The 17,475-nt window shown below is 45.4% G+C and overlaps 1 pseudogene; it reads right to left on the bottom strand.

Moving 5' to 3' along the window:
* Positions 1–6,568: 6,568 nt before the first annotated feature.
* LOC127230888 (40S ribosomal protein S11-like) lies at positions 6,569–7,069 on the bottom strand (annotated as a pseudogene).
* Between the last annotated feature and the right edge of the window lie 10,406 nt (positions 7,070–17,475).

The raw sequence follows: 17,475 nt of genomic DNA, 5'->3' as shown, positions 1-17,475 counted from the left end.
TCATTGTACGAGTGTTTGTAACTGCTAGAACTGAACATACAGGGCCAAAGGGAATGCTTGGTGAGACTCAGAATGAGCATGGGAGACCCACAAAAGTAGGCTATGCACACTGCGTGTTTTTCATAGTGTCATACCAATGGTTTTTAGGTTCAGAAGTGGGGGAGCCATACATGAATGTTCCCAATGCCTCGTGGCCCAGAGCTGGGGTAGATTGCTAGGCAGGGGCCTATGTGACAGGGGTCTGGCTGAAAATCCTACAGGACCCAGAATATGAACTCATGCTGCTGGCAGGAACAGTATTTTCACATTGGAGCCAAGACAATATTTATGTCCCAAGTGACAGTCCAGTTATCCAGGGTACCCTGTTCCCAAGAACAAGCCAAACAAAGATTCGGTAAGAACAAGCTCTTGTCATCAGCTCAGGCTTTTGTCTCATGTTCTGACTCATTTTGCTCAGGGAAGAAGAATTTGACTCCCTGAGTAGGTGAGAGCAATATACTGTCTCCTGTCTAATCAGACACGGTGTTGTAGAGCTCTACAACTGAAGGCCTGGGGCCTGTGTCTACACATACGGCCTTATGCCTAGTGGGAACTGCATGTCCCAGGCCTGGCGCCAAGTGGAAGAGCCTGAAAATCACTTGGAGCTCTCTCGGTGGGAGACCCAGGCCTCTCTTTTCCTGGGGCAGCCCTGAACACCATCCTTCACCAATTTTCCGTGATCTCCACTCACCAAGGCCGCACCTATTGGGTCCTCTGAGCCAGCAGCTGCCTCTTTGACCAATATATCTGTCTGGGAAGTAGGGAAATTGAAGACGACCATCCACAGCCACTACCAATGATCAATATTGGAAACTCCTGGTGGGTGAGGTCAGAGGCAGGGGTTGGTGACATCACAAAGGACATACACAGTTTTCATGGAACTCTGGAGAGTTTAGATAGAAAGGGCTCTCCACCTGGAATGAAGCCAGCCCACCTACCATTGGGCAGGTCTGGGGGTGAGTTTTCAGCCTCCTTCCAACTCCACTTTGAGCCTAGCCAATAGTGGGATCATGCCACTAGAGAATATGTGGGTTCCCGTGCTGATATTTTATTGTAGCTAAAGAAACCCTTTCGTGAACCAATTCCCCATGAAGCAGAAGTATGGCTTTTCCCTGGACCACCAAGTGAGGTTCTCCTCTCCATGACTCAGGCCCAGACTCTTGAGACCAGCTCTGTCCTGTTTGATCATTGAGGGCTGGATACCTGTCAGGGGCCACTTGAGGGGACCAACAGGCAGCATTGGAACTTGTGCAACTTAGCTGGGAGGTTAGCAAAGCCACACCTGAGTGAGCCTTGGAGAAGAGAACTCCGAAGGACTATGTCCTTAGGACCTCGTGCTGTTATTGAGCATAGCTCTGATGCTTGCCTTCCTGGGTACCACATCCCTCATCATCTATGGGTTGTATGAAAACTCTACGGGGGCTTCTAGCCCCTCACTGGGCTGTATTACTGGTCCTTAGAATAATAGTGATTGATTTTTTCCAAACATTGCTGCTGGAGAAGATTAATGACTCAACCGCCACCCCTAGAAAGAATTTAGAGATATAGATTGTTAGTAAAGTTAGATTAAGATGCATTTGTTAACAGTTTTGAGGTAGCAAATCTTGGGGGAGCAATTTAAAGTTTATAAAGACACACTTTAAATAGTTGAGCAAGGGGCTCGTTGAAGTCAGGAAACGGGAACAATGGCAGCCTGGCTCTTGCTGGCTCATGTACCTTTCTTGCTAGTATGAGTGGGTAATCAAAGGTGATGTTTAGTTCCTTGTACCCATTTCTGCCCTCAGCTTCCTGATACAAAAACAAAAACATTGTTGATGTGTGGGTATGTACCCTGAAGATGTAACATTGAGCTGACTAAAAAAGTTTAGATTTGTGATTCTTTTAAGATTTTTAAATAAGATTACCATTTAAAATAAATAACAAAGTGGTTGAGCCTGTCTTTGTAACTGCAAAATGCTGAGGAAAAAATGTCTTGCTTGCTGACACTCTGTTAATCTATAACAAGTTGCTTAGACATGAATGTATGTGGGTTGTTGGAGATAATTTATTTTTCACCTATAACATGTAAAATGCTTAATCATGTAAGGGATTTGGAAAACATGTTTTTTACTTGTATTCATTGTAATCATTCACTTAAAATAGAATATAACCACATTGTAATTTTTATACTGGTTGGGAGATTTTTCTGGGGAAAGTTAAGAACAGACAGAAGGGATACATCTAGATAGAGGTAAGAAATGAAAGGAGATGAGAGATGATAGAAAGTCCCTAAAGGTGTGTGTGTGTGTGTGTGTGTGTGTGTGTGTGTGTGTGTGTGTGTTTCTTTTTCACTAGCCCCAGAAAATTGAGTTTTGCCCCACTCACCAGTCCCAGAAAATTAAATCTTGCTCCCTCAGATAGAAAAGTTAACTGAGTGATTAGTCCACCGATTCCACGGCATCCCCTCAATTCCTGAGCTGTTGCTCTAGGCTGGTCCTCACAACTGCAGATACCTATTTAGTACTGGAACTTTTCTCTGCTTTAGAACCTTGTGAAATATAATACAGACAGAAAAATGTATCTGAAACCCAGATGAACACTAGGCTGAGAACTCACAAAGTGGACACTGATAACCAGCACCCAGGCCAGGGAATAGAACATTTACCACCAGGAGTCTCCTGTGTAGTCTCCCAGCCTCATTCCTTCCTCTCCAGCCCTTCTCCTCCCAGACAAGCTCTAGATAGACTTTCCTGGAGGTCTCTCCTTGCTTTCCTTTATAGTTATACCAGCTAATTATTCATCCCTAGTCAGTATGGTTTGCCTTGTGGTGGTGTGAAATATTTGACTCTATAAAGATACGTTTATGTTGTGAAGTATTACTTTAACAGTGTGAAGGTGTGTTCCATTTGCTTATGCTGCATTTGTTTAATTGTGTAAAGATGTGTTGCGTTTGTTTTACCTTGCGAAGGCACCTGATTAGTCTAATAAAGAGCTGAATGGCAGTAGCTAGGCAGAAGAGGGATAGGTGAGGCTGGCAGGCAGAGAGAATAAATCAGAAAAATCTAGAATGGCACAGAGAATAAATAGGAGAAATCTAGAATGGGAGGAGAAAAGGAGGAGGAGGAGAGAATAAGGGAGAAAGAAAAGGACAAACCCAGGACAAGAAGCCAGGCAGCTGCCAGACAGACAGAAGTAGTAAAAGTAAGATATACAGAAGGAAAAAAAAATAAAAGGTCCAGAGGCAAAAGGTAGATAAATAGAAATTAGTTAATATAAGTTAATATAAGAGATAGCCAGAAATGAGCCTAAGTCAGGTTGAGCATTCATAACTAATAAAACATCTCTGTGTCATGTTTTGGAAGCTGGTTGGTAGCTCAAAAGAAAAAGCATGATGCATTGTGGTCTGGTTTTAAGTATATACTAATACAGTCAGTACACACACACACACACACACACACACACACACACACAAGAAAGAAAGAAAAAGAAAAAACCTTTTAGGTAACATTGTACTTTTAAGACTCATCTGTAAGGGTTATGCATGTAGCTCAATCAGTCAGTAAAGTGCTTGCTGTGCAACCATGAGACCTTGACTTTGATCTCAGAACGTACAGTGATACGTGCTTGTAATCCAAGAGCTATGGGAGGCAGAGACTGGTGGATCCCTGGGGTTTATATGGCAGCCAGCCTAGCCTACTTGACAATCTCCAGGCCAGTGAGAGACCTTGTCTGAAAAAACAAGTTGGACAGTGACTAAGGAATGTCACCCAAGTTGTCCCCTAACCTCTACACAAGTGCACTTTCTGTGTGTGCACATGTGCACTCAAACACACACAATTCATCTATGATATGGTACACAGTTGTAGTTTATCCAGTGTCACTACTCTATGGTACTCTATGGTTGGTGTATGTTTAATTATTTCTGATTTTTTTTTGGTATGCTGATTTTTGGCTAAACTATTTGCATCCTTACCAGCAAAAGATGAGAATTCCCATGGTGATATCAGTATTCTAGTCTAGATTTTGGAGATGCCAATAGGTGTGTCTTCCATGTGAGAAGCAGCAACTTATTGTTGCTCTCATTGATAACCACCTAATGTTTGGGGATTTCCCATGTTCTTATTTGGCATTTATGTTGTGTTGGTGTGTCTATTATTTGTATTTTGTTCATGTATCTTTTGCTCATTCTAATTGGTTTCTTGATTTTTTTTTCTGCTGGGTTTTAAAGATTCTTTATATATTTTTGGATAACAGTACTTTATCAGATGTGACTTTTACAAATATTTTTTTCTCATTCTGTGGCTTGTCTTACCCTTTTGACATTGTCTTATAGAGCAGAAGTTTTAAATTTTAATGAAGTCCAGCTAGCCAATCAATCATTTCTTCCATGGATTATATCTTTGGTGTTGTACCTAAATGCCATGGTCATACCCACGGCTGTCTTAGCTGCCCCTGTGCTGCCCTCTGGGAGTTTTATACATCTGCGTTTTACACTTGGGCATAGAAGGTACTTGAGTTACTTTTTGTGGTAAGGGTAGGGTCTTTGCGTTGACTCAGCTTCCTTCCCCAGCTGTTACGTCACAATGTATGAATGACTTTGCTCCTTTGGTAATGTGTGTTGTGGTGGCTTGAGTGAGAATGATCCCCACAGGTCCAGATGTTTAAATACTTGATCCTCATTGGGTGGAACTGTTTGGGAAGGATCAGTTGGTGTGGCCTGATTGGAGGAGGTGTGTTACAGGGATGGGCTTTGAGACTTTAGAAGCCTCCCACCATGCCCATGTGTTGTCTGTTTCCTATTTGTGGACTAAGCCATCTAAGTGCACACATGTGTGTCAGAGTACAACTTCTGGAATCAGTCTATTCCTTCCATCATGTGCATTCTGGAGATCAAATCTAGGTGCACCAGGCACCTGCTGAACCATCTCACAGATGCGTGCTAGAGTTTCTAATCCTGAGTGAACCAAACACTGGATTCTTGCTAACTGCTATGTCAGCACTGCTATGGTTTGGATCTCGAATGACCCCAAATGTCCACATGTCCAAGTGTGGCTCCCAGGCTGGCGCTATGGGGAAATGGTAGGACTTTTGGTGGGTCAGGCATAGTGGAGGGAGTCAGGTCCTCCGCTGAAGGGAGCCTAGCCCCTCCTCTTAGTCCTCTTCTTTCACTTAGACTTCATGATGCCATGTGGTGAGCACCTCACTCCACGATGAGCCCTCCCTCCCCACCATGTGCTGCCTCACCACAGGCCCAAAACAGCTGGACTAACCAGCCACAGACTGAAAACTCTAAGACTCTAAGCCAAAATGATCCCATTTTCTTAACTAGCTGATTATCCTAAGGATTGGTTACTATAATGGAAAGCTAACACTTGTGCTGATATGATGATATTAATTGTATTATTCTGCCTGATTGATGTGATAGATTATATGAACTGATTTTTAATTTTTAATATTTATTATTATAATCATGAGTGCTCTGACTGTATGTCTGTCTTACACCACATGTGTTTAATATCCACATAGGCCAAAAGAGTGTATCCCCTAGGACTGACGATTCTACAGATGGTTTTGAACTGCCATGTGGGTGCTGAAATTCCAATTCAGGTCCCCTGGAAGAGCAACCACTGCTCTTAACCACTAAGCCATCTCTCTAGCCCCTTAGCTGTTTTTGTTTTGTTGATTGTTGAGGTACCCTTGCAAAGCTGGGAGAGGTTCCCCTTGATGTGTGTATGATTCTTTTATTAGGTGTTGTATTTGAATTACAACATTTTAGAGAATTTTTGTGTCTATCACCTTAGGTTTTATTAATATCTTTGTCTGGATTTAGCATCAGTGAATAAGTTAAAAAGTATTTTTATGCTCCTATATCATGGAACAAACAACAAAGGCATCATCTACTGTCCTCCTTTTGTGTTTGGTGGAGTTCACTAGTAAATCCATCTGGTCCTGGTGTTTTGGAAGGAAAATGATTATTGATTTTAAAGTGTCTAGCAAATGTAGGACTTTCACGACGGTCTGTTTCTTCTGGTGTGAACTTTGGCAGATTGCATCTTTGGTGGCATTGCCTTGTTTCATGCAGGCTATCAAGTCTGTAGGCATAAAGTTGTTCACAATAGCCATATTATTTTATTACTTTCTCACTCTCTGAAGAATGTGTAATGTAGACTCCACTTAGATATTTTAATCTTTTTGTTTCCTCTCTCATATCAGAGGCTTGTCAATTTAAGGAGTGTATATTTATTTTTATTGGGACAAAACACATATAATGTAAATTTTACTACCTTAAATTTTGTATTTGTTTGTGTAATGGTCCTTGGAAATGAATCCAGGACCTCCCATATGCCAGGCAAAAGCTCTACCACTACTGTGTTCCTGTAACTCCAATCTCTATTTTACTTTTTTAGTAGCCAATATTTTTTATTCTAAAATTTCACAGTGATGTAATTTAGTTTGGGATCTTGGACTTTTGTAACCCACCCTTTTTTCCTCTTTAGTTTCTTCCTTCCTTCCTTCCTTTTTCTTTTCTTTTTTTTTTTTTAAGATGGAAAATAACTTTATTTGTTCCAGGGAGTCAGCCAGAGTCCTCAGAACTTCTGAAACTGCTTGTTGGTGCCAGCAGCCTTAGTGACCTTGAGCACGTTGAAGCGCACGGTCTTGCTCAGGGGCCTGCACTCTCCCACCGATCTGTACGTCCCTAAAACAGGGCGACAGGTGCACGGACATGTTCTTGTGGCGCTTCTCAAAGCGTTTGTACTTGCGGATGTAATGGAGGTAGTCCCGACGGATGTCGATGGTCTTCTGCATCTTCATCTTGGTTACGACAGGATGCGACCTCGGATGGAGACGTTACCGGTGAAGGGACATTTCTTGTCTATGTAGGTGCCCTCGATGGCCTCCTTGGGCGTCTTGAAGCCTAGACCGATGTTTTTGTAGTACCGAGAAAGTTTCTCCTTGCCGGTTTCTCCCCGCAGAACACGCTTCTTGTTTTGAAAGATGGTAGGCTGCTTTTGGTAAGCACGTTCTGTCTGAATGTCCGCCATCTTCCCGGCAGCCGGAGGAAAAGCCTTTCTTTTTCTTTTTTTCTTTTTTTTTTTTTTTTTTTTTTTTTTGTCTACATGTGTGTTTGTATAGTGCCTATGGGAGCCACACGAGAGTATTGGATCCCCTAGAACTGGAGTTAGAGGGCTGTGAGCCACCATATGGGTGCTGGAAATCAAACCCAGGGCCTCTGGAAGAGAAGCCAGTGTTTTTTAACTGCTGAGCCATCTCTCCAGTACCGCGCTGGATAGTTTTGATGGTTTTTCTCTCCAATTCCTCCTAGATTCTCCCACCTTCCTACCCTACCTATCCTACTTTATGCCTCACAAACAAACAAACAAACAAACAAAAACCATACCAAAAGCCCCAGCCCCACAAAACCTAAAATCAAAATAAACAAGCAAAAGACCAATAAGACAAGAAAAAGATGCCCAAACAAAGAAAATGAAACAAAATCTTCTTTTAAGATGTATTAGAGGCTGGAGAGATGACTCCGCCATTAAGGGCTAGGTTCACAACCAAAAGTAAAATGTATTAAGTTTGTTTCTATGGAGATGGGTGCATGTGGCATGTCACACATGTGGTGGTCAGAGGACAAATCGCAAGTGTTGCGCCTCTCCTTCCACCACGTGGGTCCCTGGGATCAAATTCAGGTCAGGCTTGGCAGCAAGCACCCTACCCACTGAGCCATTTCACTGGCCCCAGCTCTGATCTTATTTGGGAAAGGGAGATTGAAACATGGTACGTAGCTCAGGCTAGCTCGGAACTCACTGTGTAGCCCAGGCTGGCCTCAAACTCATATCAGTCCTCCAGTCCCAAACACCCGCATGCTGGAACTATAAACACGAGTCACCATACCCAGATTCTTAACCTTTTTTAGGTCACTGAGTTTATAATTTCATAACATTACACAGCCAGCACAGCCGTCCACCTCTTTTATCTTGCAAAGCTGAAACTCTATGCCCATTATACAGTAATTCCTATTGTCCCCCCCCCTTCATCTCTGGGAACCAGGATTATACTTTCTGTGTCTAAGACTGACTAACTTCTTTCAAAAAAATTTTTTTGGGTTTTTTGTTGGTTTGTTTGTTTGTGTTTTTTTTGGGGGGGGTTCAAGACAGGGTTTCTCTGTGGCTTTGGAGCCTGTCCTGGAACTTGCTCTGTAGATCAGGCTGGCCTCAAACTCACAGAGATCCACCTGCCTCTGCTTCCCAAGTGCTGTGATTAAAGGCATGCTCCACCAACAACATTATTTTACGTATATGAGAGTGTTGGTCTGCATGTACACCACATGCTTGCAGTACCTGCAGGGGCCAGGCGATGGCATCAGACCCCCTGGGACTGGAGTTACAGAAGGTGGTGAGTGTGTGCTAGGAATTGGCAGGATATAGTGGCTCAGTGGGCAAGAGTGTTTAGTGAGCAAGCATGAGAATGTGAGTTCAGAACCTCAGAACCCACATAAAAAGTGGCTGGCCATGGGTGCAGCTATAATCCTAGTACTGTTGGAGGCAGATGTGGAGGAATGAGGGGGATTGCTCGCCAGTGTAACCGAGGAATTAAACCTGGGTTCTCTTAACCTCTGAGGCATCTCTCCAGCCCCGAGACTAACTTTTCTTCACCTGAGTAGACACAGATGATGTTTTTACTACTGAGACTGGATTATTACACTTAACACAATGACCCGAATGAATATGCTGTTCCAGCCAGTTCCCACAGGAGTTTCTGCCATGGTTTCCCGTCCTTGTGAACTGTGATTCTCTGTATCTACCTCCCGGTCTCCATCTAGGGGCAGCGAGGCAGCCGGATGCCCTGCCCTGTGACTTCATTCCTCTCTCAGATCTAAGGCAGGTCACTGCTTTGTCAGTTAATTTGGTTTTTACTTTTGGGGAAGTCTGTCTTCTCCTTGTTGACTTGAAGCATGCTACCCCATCAGGTACAGATGCTGCAGTTATCAGCCCCTACACCGTGGCCTGCCTTTTCGTTGTCTTTACAGCTGTCTTGGATGGACCCATTCTGGAATGTTTGATGTAGCAAGATGTGTTTACCCCTTTTTTGACGTTATTCTTTGCGTCATGATTAAGAAATGTTTCCAAACAAGGCGTGGTGGTGCATGCTTTTAATCCCAGCATTTGAGAGGCAGAGGCAGGTAAATCTCTGTGAGTTTGACGTCAGCCTAGTCTACATGGTGAGTCCCAGGACAGCCAGAACTACATTGTGAGACCTGTCTTAAAACCCTGTAGATAGATAGATAGATAGATAGATAGATAGATAGATAGATGGATGGATGGATGGATGGATGGATAGATTCATATCCTAGGGACATAATTCAGTGCATGGCCACCAGGTTGGTGACCTGATTTTGATGTTCAGAACCCACATCTTGCACATAAATTGCCCTCTGACCTCCATCTGTACACCATAGCACAGGCACACCCACCCCCTCCAACACTCACACAGCATATACAGATTTTTAAAACTTTTAAAAGAAATAAATATTTTGCCTGTCTGGGGGGGGGGCAAAAGCTGAGTCTTTTGTTACTGTTATTGTTGATTTTTGTATGTTTTTTTATTAGTGGTAGGGGGAGTTTGGTTTTGTTTGGTCATTTTGTTGATTTTACCAGGTTAAAAATCCACCTGGTCAGAGATGTCTGTGAGAACGGTGTAAGAGGTACCCCAAAAGTCTATCCCTGGCCAGTTGTGGTAACAAATACCGGTAGGATATGCTGAAGAGGCAGAGGCAGGAGGATCACAGAAGTCTGTCCCTTTACAAGAGTCCCAAGTGAACTGGCAGAGCCAGCCGTGGGAAACCTGGAAACTTCAAATGCTAGTAGCATCAGCTCAGCCCGGGAAATGCTTTATCAACAAAGCAAACAGCATCCGAGAAGGCATCAGAGTCCCAGCAAGATGGTGTTGTGAGTCACCTGGTCTCAGCCCCTTCCTGCCCAGACAGTAGTTTTGGTAACAACTTCCCTTATATTCTGCATCACGCTGAACCAGCAGAAATAACCACATTTGTAAAAAGTGATTGTTTGGCCTCTTTGTCCAGAAAGACTTTTTCTCCTTGTTTTTGTTGGTTCAGGGTACGTGTCAGTGGGGGTGGGGTGGGCAGAGATCAACATGGACCATCTCCGTTGCCACTCTCCATCTTCCTTTTGAAACAGTGTCACTGAACCAGCTGTTCACTGCTCTATAACCTGGATAACAGAGCTCTGGGGTCTGCCTGGCTCTGATCCCCTGGTGCTGGAGTTAGAGTACACACCACATCTCATTTTGTCTTGTTTTTAATGTCAATGCTGAAGGTTGATCTCAGGATGTCACGATCGACAGCAACCACTTTTTACTCACTAAGTCATCTTCCCAAACTCTCCCTCCAAATGCTTCTTTTTTAGGTAATATCTCATGTTTTAGCCAGGCTGGTCTGGAACTCACCACCCATCACTCAGCCTGCCATGTGGTGGGCTTTCTTCTTCTCACCTGCCCGAGAACTGAGGACTGGGTCTCTCAGGAGGCTGAGGCAGGAAGATGTATATTCTGAGTTCAACATGGGCTACATAGCATGTACCTATCTTAAGGCTAGCAAATGAGGTGCTTTGAGAAATAGAGAGGCTTAAAAATTCTATATTACTCCTTTTTTCCTTGTGTGAAATCTTCAGACCGTTCAAGACCGTATTGTAAATGAAAATCCTCCTTGCCCCAGTACAGACAGCATTTTCAACAGTTGCATAATATGTTATTGTATAGAGATGTCATAACATTGAAACAGTCCAGCTTCTGCCTTTCTTTGTTTCTATTACAAATGATACAATATTAAATTTCTTCCATATTAACACTTTCTGTTATTCCTTTAACATAATGATATTTTAGTGACCTTATGACTATCAGGATAATAGATGTGTTTTTTATAGTTCAGAAATTGTGAAAACCTTTATATCCAAGGCCACTGGGACTAATAGATGACTGTTAAATTTTTAAAATATGGCAAAATAAAGACTCATTATAGAAGAATTTTAGGTAGCATTTGTTTACTGCCTGTGGTGATATAGTATTTATGATTTAATAAAGCTTGCCTAAGGGTTCACAATGCAAAACCAGCCACACTAGTTAGCTATAGAAGTTAGGCAGTGTGGTCCACACCTTTAATCCCAGGACTCAGAGATTTAGAGGTAGACTGATCTCTCGTTAGTTCAAGGCCACACTGCCACACAAAATTGGTCCAGTCCTAAAAGAAACAGCTCACTCAAAGGTGATCTTAGTACTGGGACCACAGGCCTTTAATCCCAACACTAGGGAGGTAGAGACAGGAGCGATATGGCTGGGTGGAGAAAGGAATAAAAGGAGGAGGAGACAGGAACTGAGAGCTTTTGCCTCTGAGGATTCAAGGACACAGGATTGCCATCTCAGCTGGATAGAAGTAAGAGCTACTGGCTTGGCTGCTTTGCTTCTCTGATCTTTAGCGTGAAGTTTGAACCCCAATATCTATCTCTGGGCCTTTTATTTTTCATGCTACAACTACATAAACTGATCTTTTATAGAGCGAGAAATAAAATGTCTGTGTTTCTTTAATGTGTGTATATGAGTGTGTGAGTATGTGTGCCATGAAAGAGTACCAAGAAAGCCCAGAAGAGGGCTTCAGATCGCCTTGAGCTGGAGTTATAGACAGCTGTGAGCCACCAGGCATGGGTACTGGAAACTAAACTCAGGTCCCCTGCAAGAACAGTACAAGCTCTTAACCACTGGGCCATCTCTCCAGACCTTATGTCTACACTGTTTTTTTTTTGTTTTGTTTTGTTTTGTTTTGTTTTGTTTTTTTTGCCCGCTCACAAAACACTGAATGCAATAATCACTTCATATATTTAAAAAACAGACCACCATTGATAAGCTTTTTCCCCATCATGGTTACTGCCTGAGAATCTGTGCTCTGGATGAGGGTTCCTGGGCCATAAATGACAACACAATATATGGTTTAAAAATTCTTCCAGAAAAGACATTAAGCAAACCTAAACAACTATAACAAGCAAAGTAATCTTAGACTCTAGAGTGAGGAAGAGTTGCTACAGTATATTATTAAAATGTCTATCTTACGACCAAAAAATGAGCTAGAAAAGGAAATAAGAAAATATGACTCATAAGAATGATGGCAATGGATAGAAACTGTCCTTGAGGAGTCCGACACTGGACTTTCTTTAAAGGGGCTTAAGATTTTTTTAATTGCTGTGTGTATATCTAACATTCCCCTTGAGGCATTGAATAGTTCTTATATTCCCAGCATATACATATATGTGCTGGCAATCATGTCTCTGTAGTAGAAGCCTCATTCTAGAGTTTGTTTACTTGTCTTGTGCCGAAGGTATAACGCTACTGTCTTTTGGCTTCTGTTATCATCAATGAGAAGTCAAAAGTTGATTATCAGGACTGGAAAGATGGCTCCTTGGCTTTTGCAGAAGGCCTGGGTTCTATTTCCAGTCTTTCTGTGGTGGCTCCCAACCATCTGTCACTCCAACCCCCAGGGATCTGATGTCCTCTTCTGACCTAAGTGGGCACTGCACACACTTGGTGAACAGACATACATGCAGGCAGAATACTCATACACACAAAATAATAAGTCCAAAAAATGGTTAAGAAATTCATTTATCTTTTTCCCTCTTCCTCCTCAAGTCACACCAAGTTTTTTTTCTTTTTATCATTGTTCTACCATTTGAATATTATAAGCTGTGTGTTCTTCTCATTGGGCTTTGCACTCATTCATATTTTTGGATCTGTGGAATTATGTACTTTCATCAGATTTGGGGGGGAGTCGACCATTATTTTCCCAATACATCCTTTTTTTCTAAGGGTTTCATGACACATGGATTAGTCCAGGTGACATTGGCTGTAGGAACTCCTGTTTTTCAGCCTTTCAGTCTCTTTGAGGGTCATCTACATCCTCCAGGAACCCTAAAGCCCTTCCCCGAAGAGTCAAATCTCAATAAAACATTTTTCTTTTTTAACTTTGGGACCTCTACATTTGAGAGAGAGAGAGAGAGAGAGAGAGAGAGAGAGAGAGAGAGAGAGAGAGAATCTGGTGATATCAAGGACACAGGGTCCAGAGAAGGAATGTGGTTTAGTAGATAATTACATTGAAGCATAGTAGTGGTGCACGCCTTTAATCCCAGCACTTGGGAGGCAGAGACAAGTGGATCTCTGAGTTCAAGGCCAGCCTGGTCTACAGAGCGAGTTCTAGGGTGGTTGCACAGAGAAACCCTGTCTCAAAGAAAAATCTTTTTAAAGAATGCATTATTGAAATCAATCCCATTCCTCTGTATAGAGTGAGGGTTTGGGTAGTGGATTATATTGTCTGGGAGTTGATAACTGGAGTCTACAGTGGATGGTGGAGTGTCAAACATCGCTCACTCTAAAGAGAGGTGGGAATCTCTGTGGGACATCAATGGACCAGAACCAGCTCTGCTGCTCTCCATGTGACCAGAGCCCTCCTCTCCTGCCCACAGCAGCCTAGAACCCCCAGATCCTGTACCCACCAGCAAAGCTGGTATATGGTATAATGTAAGGACCCACTCTAAAGACAAATGAATGTCCCGTTGTTCAAAATTCAATGGATTTTAGGACATGGGATTAATATAACAAACAGAAGGCTATTCTGGGCATGGGGCCCTGTGTATGTTCATAGGCCACTGCTCTGCCAATGGAGCCACCTTTATTCCAGGCCTTTCTGGCACTTTTGGAAGGGGGAGTTGGCTGCTCAAAGAGATGGGCTGCCTAGCAGGGGAGAGCAACATCTCTGTGGCCCAGGGAAATGGGAAAGAAAGAATGGAGACAGGTAACTTGGCAGGCCAGGGGCAATGAATGGGTGCCTGTGCTGTCCTTTGGCTAGGCTAGAGCACGGGCATTTCCTGTGGTGCCTGGGGAGGAGCATCAGTGGGTGCTGAGAGGGTCTTGAGCCACAGTCTCCCCATTTCCTCATAAAAATTCAGCTACAAACCCAACCCAGGGTGCGTCTCAGCGGCGCTGCTCACTGTGCGGTGCTGGCCCAGGGGTCATGACCTGTCCTGCACCCACCCAGCCTCATCCTACCCCAATGCTGGAAACGGAAGGATGAAGACGGAAGGAGAAAGAGCAACCTGACTCCCTTCCTCGCCTCACCCGATTGCCACCTGTCGGGGCGGGAGCCTGTAACCGCTCGTGATATTTGGCATTCTAATTGGATGTGGCTAATCTGGGTTTTTAATAACTGAAGTTGACCAGAAAGCTGGTTAAGTCTTTCAGGAATATTGCTCAGGGACAGAGAGGGGATTTAAGAAAATGTAGTTGGCAGCTGTGATTCCAGACAAAGTGACAGGGTTCCTGCTCACATTTGCTATCAGGCTGTTCTATAATCAGGCCCTGTGAATGGAAACACCCCTAAAAGGAAAGCAACTGAACTTTGAGGTTTGCTACTGCAGCTGCTCCTGGAGTCCCAATCACCTCACTGTGCCACACACAGGCAGCTCCTGTCTGTGGACAAGCCTGGCTCATCCCCTCCACCCCTCACCCCAGCACAAGGCCCAGCCTGGCTCATCCCCTCCACCCCTCACCCCTGCACAAGGCCCAGCCTGGCTCATCCCCTCCACCCCTCACCCCTGCACAAGGCCCAGCCTGGCTCATCCCCTCCACCCCTCACCCCTGCACAAGGCCCAGCCTGGCTCATCCCCTCCACCCCTCACCCCTCACCCCTGCACAAGGCCCAGCCTGGCTCATCCCCTCCACCCCTCACCCCTCACCCCTGCACAAGGCCCAGCCTGGCTCATCCCCTCCACCCCTCACCCCTCACCCAAGCACAAGGCCCAGCCTGGCTCATCCCCTCCACCCTCCACCCCTCACCCAAGCACAAGACCAGCCTGGCTCATCCCCTCCACCCCTCACCCCTCACCCCTGCACAAGACCAGCCTGGCTCATCCCCTCCACCCCTCACCCCTGCACAAGGACCAGCCTGGCTCATCCCCTCCACCCCTCACCCCTGCACAAGGCCCAGCCTGGCTCATCCCCTCCACCCCTCACCCCTGCACAAGGCCCAGCCTGGCTCATCCCCTCCACCCCTCACCCAAGCACAAGGCCCAGCCTGGCTCATCCCCTCCACCCCTCACCCCTCACCCCTGCACAAGGCCCAGCCTGGCTCATCCCCTCCACCCCTCACCCCTCACCCCTGCACAAGGCCCAGCCTGGCTCATCCCCTCCACCCTCCACCCCTCACCCCAGCACAAGGCCCAGCCTGGCTCATCCCCTCCACCCTCCACCCCTCACCCCTGCACAAGGCCCAGCCTGGCTCATCCCCTCCACCCCTCACCCAAGCACAAGACCAGTCTCACGAACACCTGCCTTTTGACCCCACTTCAGAACCAGGACTGGGTGAGTGGGAGGGGATGACATCATGCTCAGATCTGCCTAATATCCTGGTCCCGGGTCATCCTGAGGTATTCTCAGGGAAGGACTGGAGACAGAAGATGGCTATGGGAATGGGACAAGGATGGAGACTGGGTGGGGAAACAGTGCAAGGGAGTGACGAGCAGCCGCTTGCCTTTGCCTGAATCTGTGAGGACAAAACTGCTAACTGCTCAGAGTGGCTCCTTTGTCTTAAGCTGGAGGTGAGATGGTGTGTGTGTGTGTGTGTGCATGTGTGTGTGTGCATATGTGTGTGCATAAATGTGTGTGTGCATGTGTGTGCCCATGTGTGTGCATATATGTGTGTGTACACTCGTGTGTGTATGTATGTGTGTGCATATATGTGTGCATGTGCGTATGTGTGCATATGTGTGCATATATGTGTGTGTACACTCATGTGTGTGTATGTATGTGTGTGCATATATGTGTGCATGTGCGTATGTGTGCATATGTGTATATGTGTGCATATGTGTGTGAATATATGTGTGTGTGCATGTGTGTGTGCCCATGTGTGTGCACATATGTGTGTGTACACTCGTGTGTGTATGTGTGTGCATATATGTGTGCATATGTGTATATGTGTGCATATATGTGTGTATGTATGTTCTGTGCATGTGTGTGTGTGTAGCACACACTCATTCACTCTCCCTTCCAAAGCAGGCCTGGCTCCCTTCCTTGGACTCTCAGTGGGAATGACTCAGCAAGAAAGCCAGCCTGCACCCAGCCACCCCAGTGCACCCACACTGGCTGGCACAGGGGCCTGAATCTCTCACCCTGTTCACTAGGGCCAAAACTTAGAAGCTGTGCCTTCTGCCACCTCCCCTTGGTGGCCTTGAGGAGAGACTGGTCCACTCAGACAGCATGAAGCCTCCCCTGACCTCTTCCAGCTGCCTCTTAATAGGATTCCCAAGTTCCCAGTTCACACTGGATTTATTCCCCAGGGCTCATGGTCCTCACCTACAGATTTAGCAAGGGAGGGAGCACCAGCCCAGCACTCAGTGCACATCCATGTGGTCTCAAGGGACAGAGCAGTGATGCTGTCTAACCGCCGCAGGATGCAGTAACAAAGAGATGCAAGCAGCAGCTGGAAGCCACCTTTGCTCATCTGGGAGGGCATATTGCATTATATAAACAATGGTGTGGTTATATGGTGGGGCACTATGCAGGCGTTCCAAACACAGGAGCTCCAGTGCATGCAAAGAGGAAGCAGTCACAGAAGACAGCAGCACCCAAGAAAGCAGGGCGCTGATGATATGTGAGGGTTGGGGCATGCATGTGCTTGCTTACAGCCCTAGAGGCGATTATCTGCAGACTGAGTCCTTAGGAGGTGTGAGAAATTGACTGGTTGTCCCCAGGGAGAGGAAGAGGAATAAAAGACTACGGGAGGAGGTAGAAGGAGGCCTTTATGTGTGCCTTTGCGTGTTCCAGACTGCATGTTCTGAAAGATAAGCCATCATTATTGTTGAAAAACCACAATGCAGTCTGTGAAAGAAAACACTGTGGCTCTCTGACCTGAGAGCTCAGACTCCTAGCTTAGCTGTAAAAGGTTACTACCTCCCTGAGTTCTGTGCTCCCTTGTGCTGGGGTGCTCCCCTGTGCTGGGATCCTCCCCAGATCTTCACACAGCCTAGGCAAGTGAAACCAGACAGCTACGTCCTCAGTGGCCATCTGCACTGAGACCAGGCCTCAATGAGGTGTATCACTCTACCCCAGACGGGCTTTGAACTCTCAATCACCCTGCCTCAGCCTCTTGAGCAGCTGTGGGATTTCAGGCTTGCATCAGTAAGCCTGGCTTTTCACAGAATCTGAACTAAGGTGTGTGTGTATGTGTAGAGGCTTGTGGATGTGAGTGGGAATGTGTTTGTACATGAAATCCCATTGTTACAGTCTCACCATCATGTATAAAACATGAAGGCATCATGGGCCTAAGAGTCAGAAACCGATTCCCAGAGCGGCCAGCCAGGCAAATGGGCCCTAGGATACCGGAGGGGCCCAGAGGTGCCC

Source organism: Phodopus roborovskii, unplaced genomic scaffold (genome assembly GCF_943737965.1).
Source record: "Phodopus roborovskii unplaced genomic scaffold, PHOROB, whole genome shotgun sequence".
Taxonomy (NCBI): domain Eukaryota; kingdom Metazoa; phylum Chordata; class Mammalia; order Rodentia; family Cricetidae; genus Phodopus; species Phodopus roborovskii.
The sequence above is the reverse complement of the archived record's forward strand: the minus strand, read 5'-3'. Positions and strand labels throughout refer to the sequence as shown.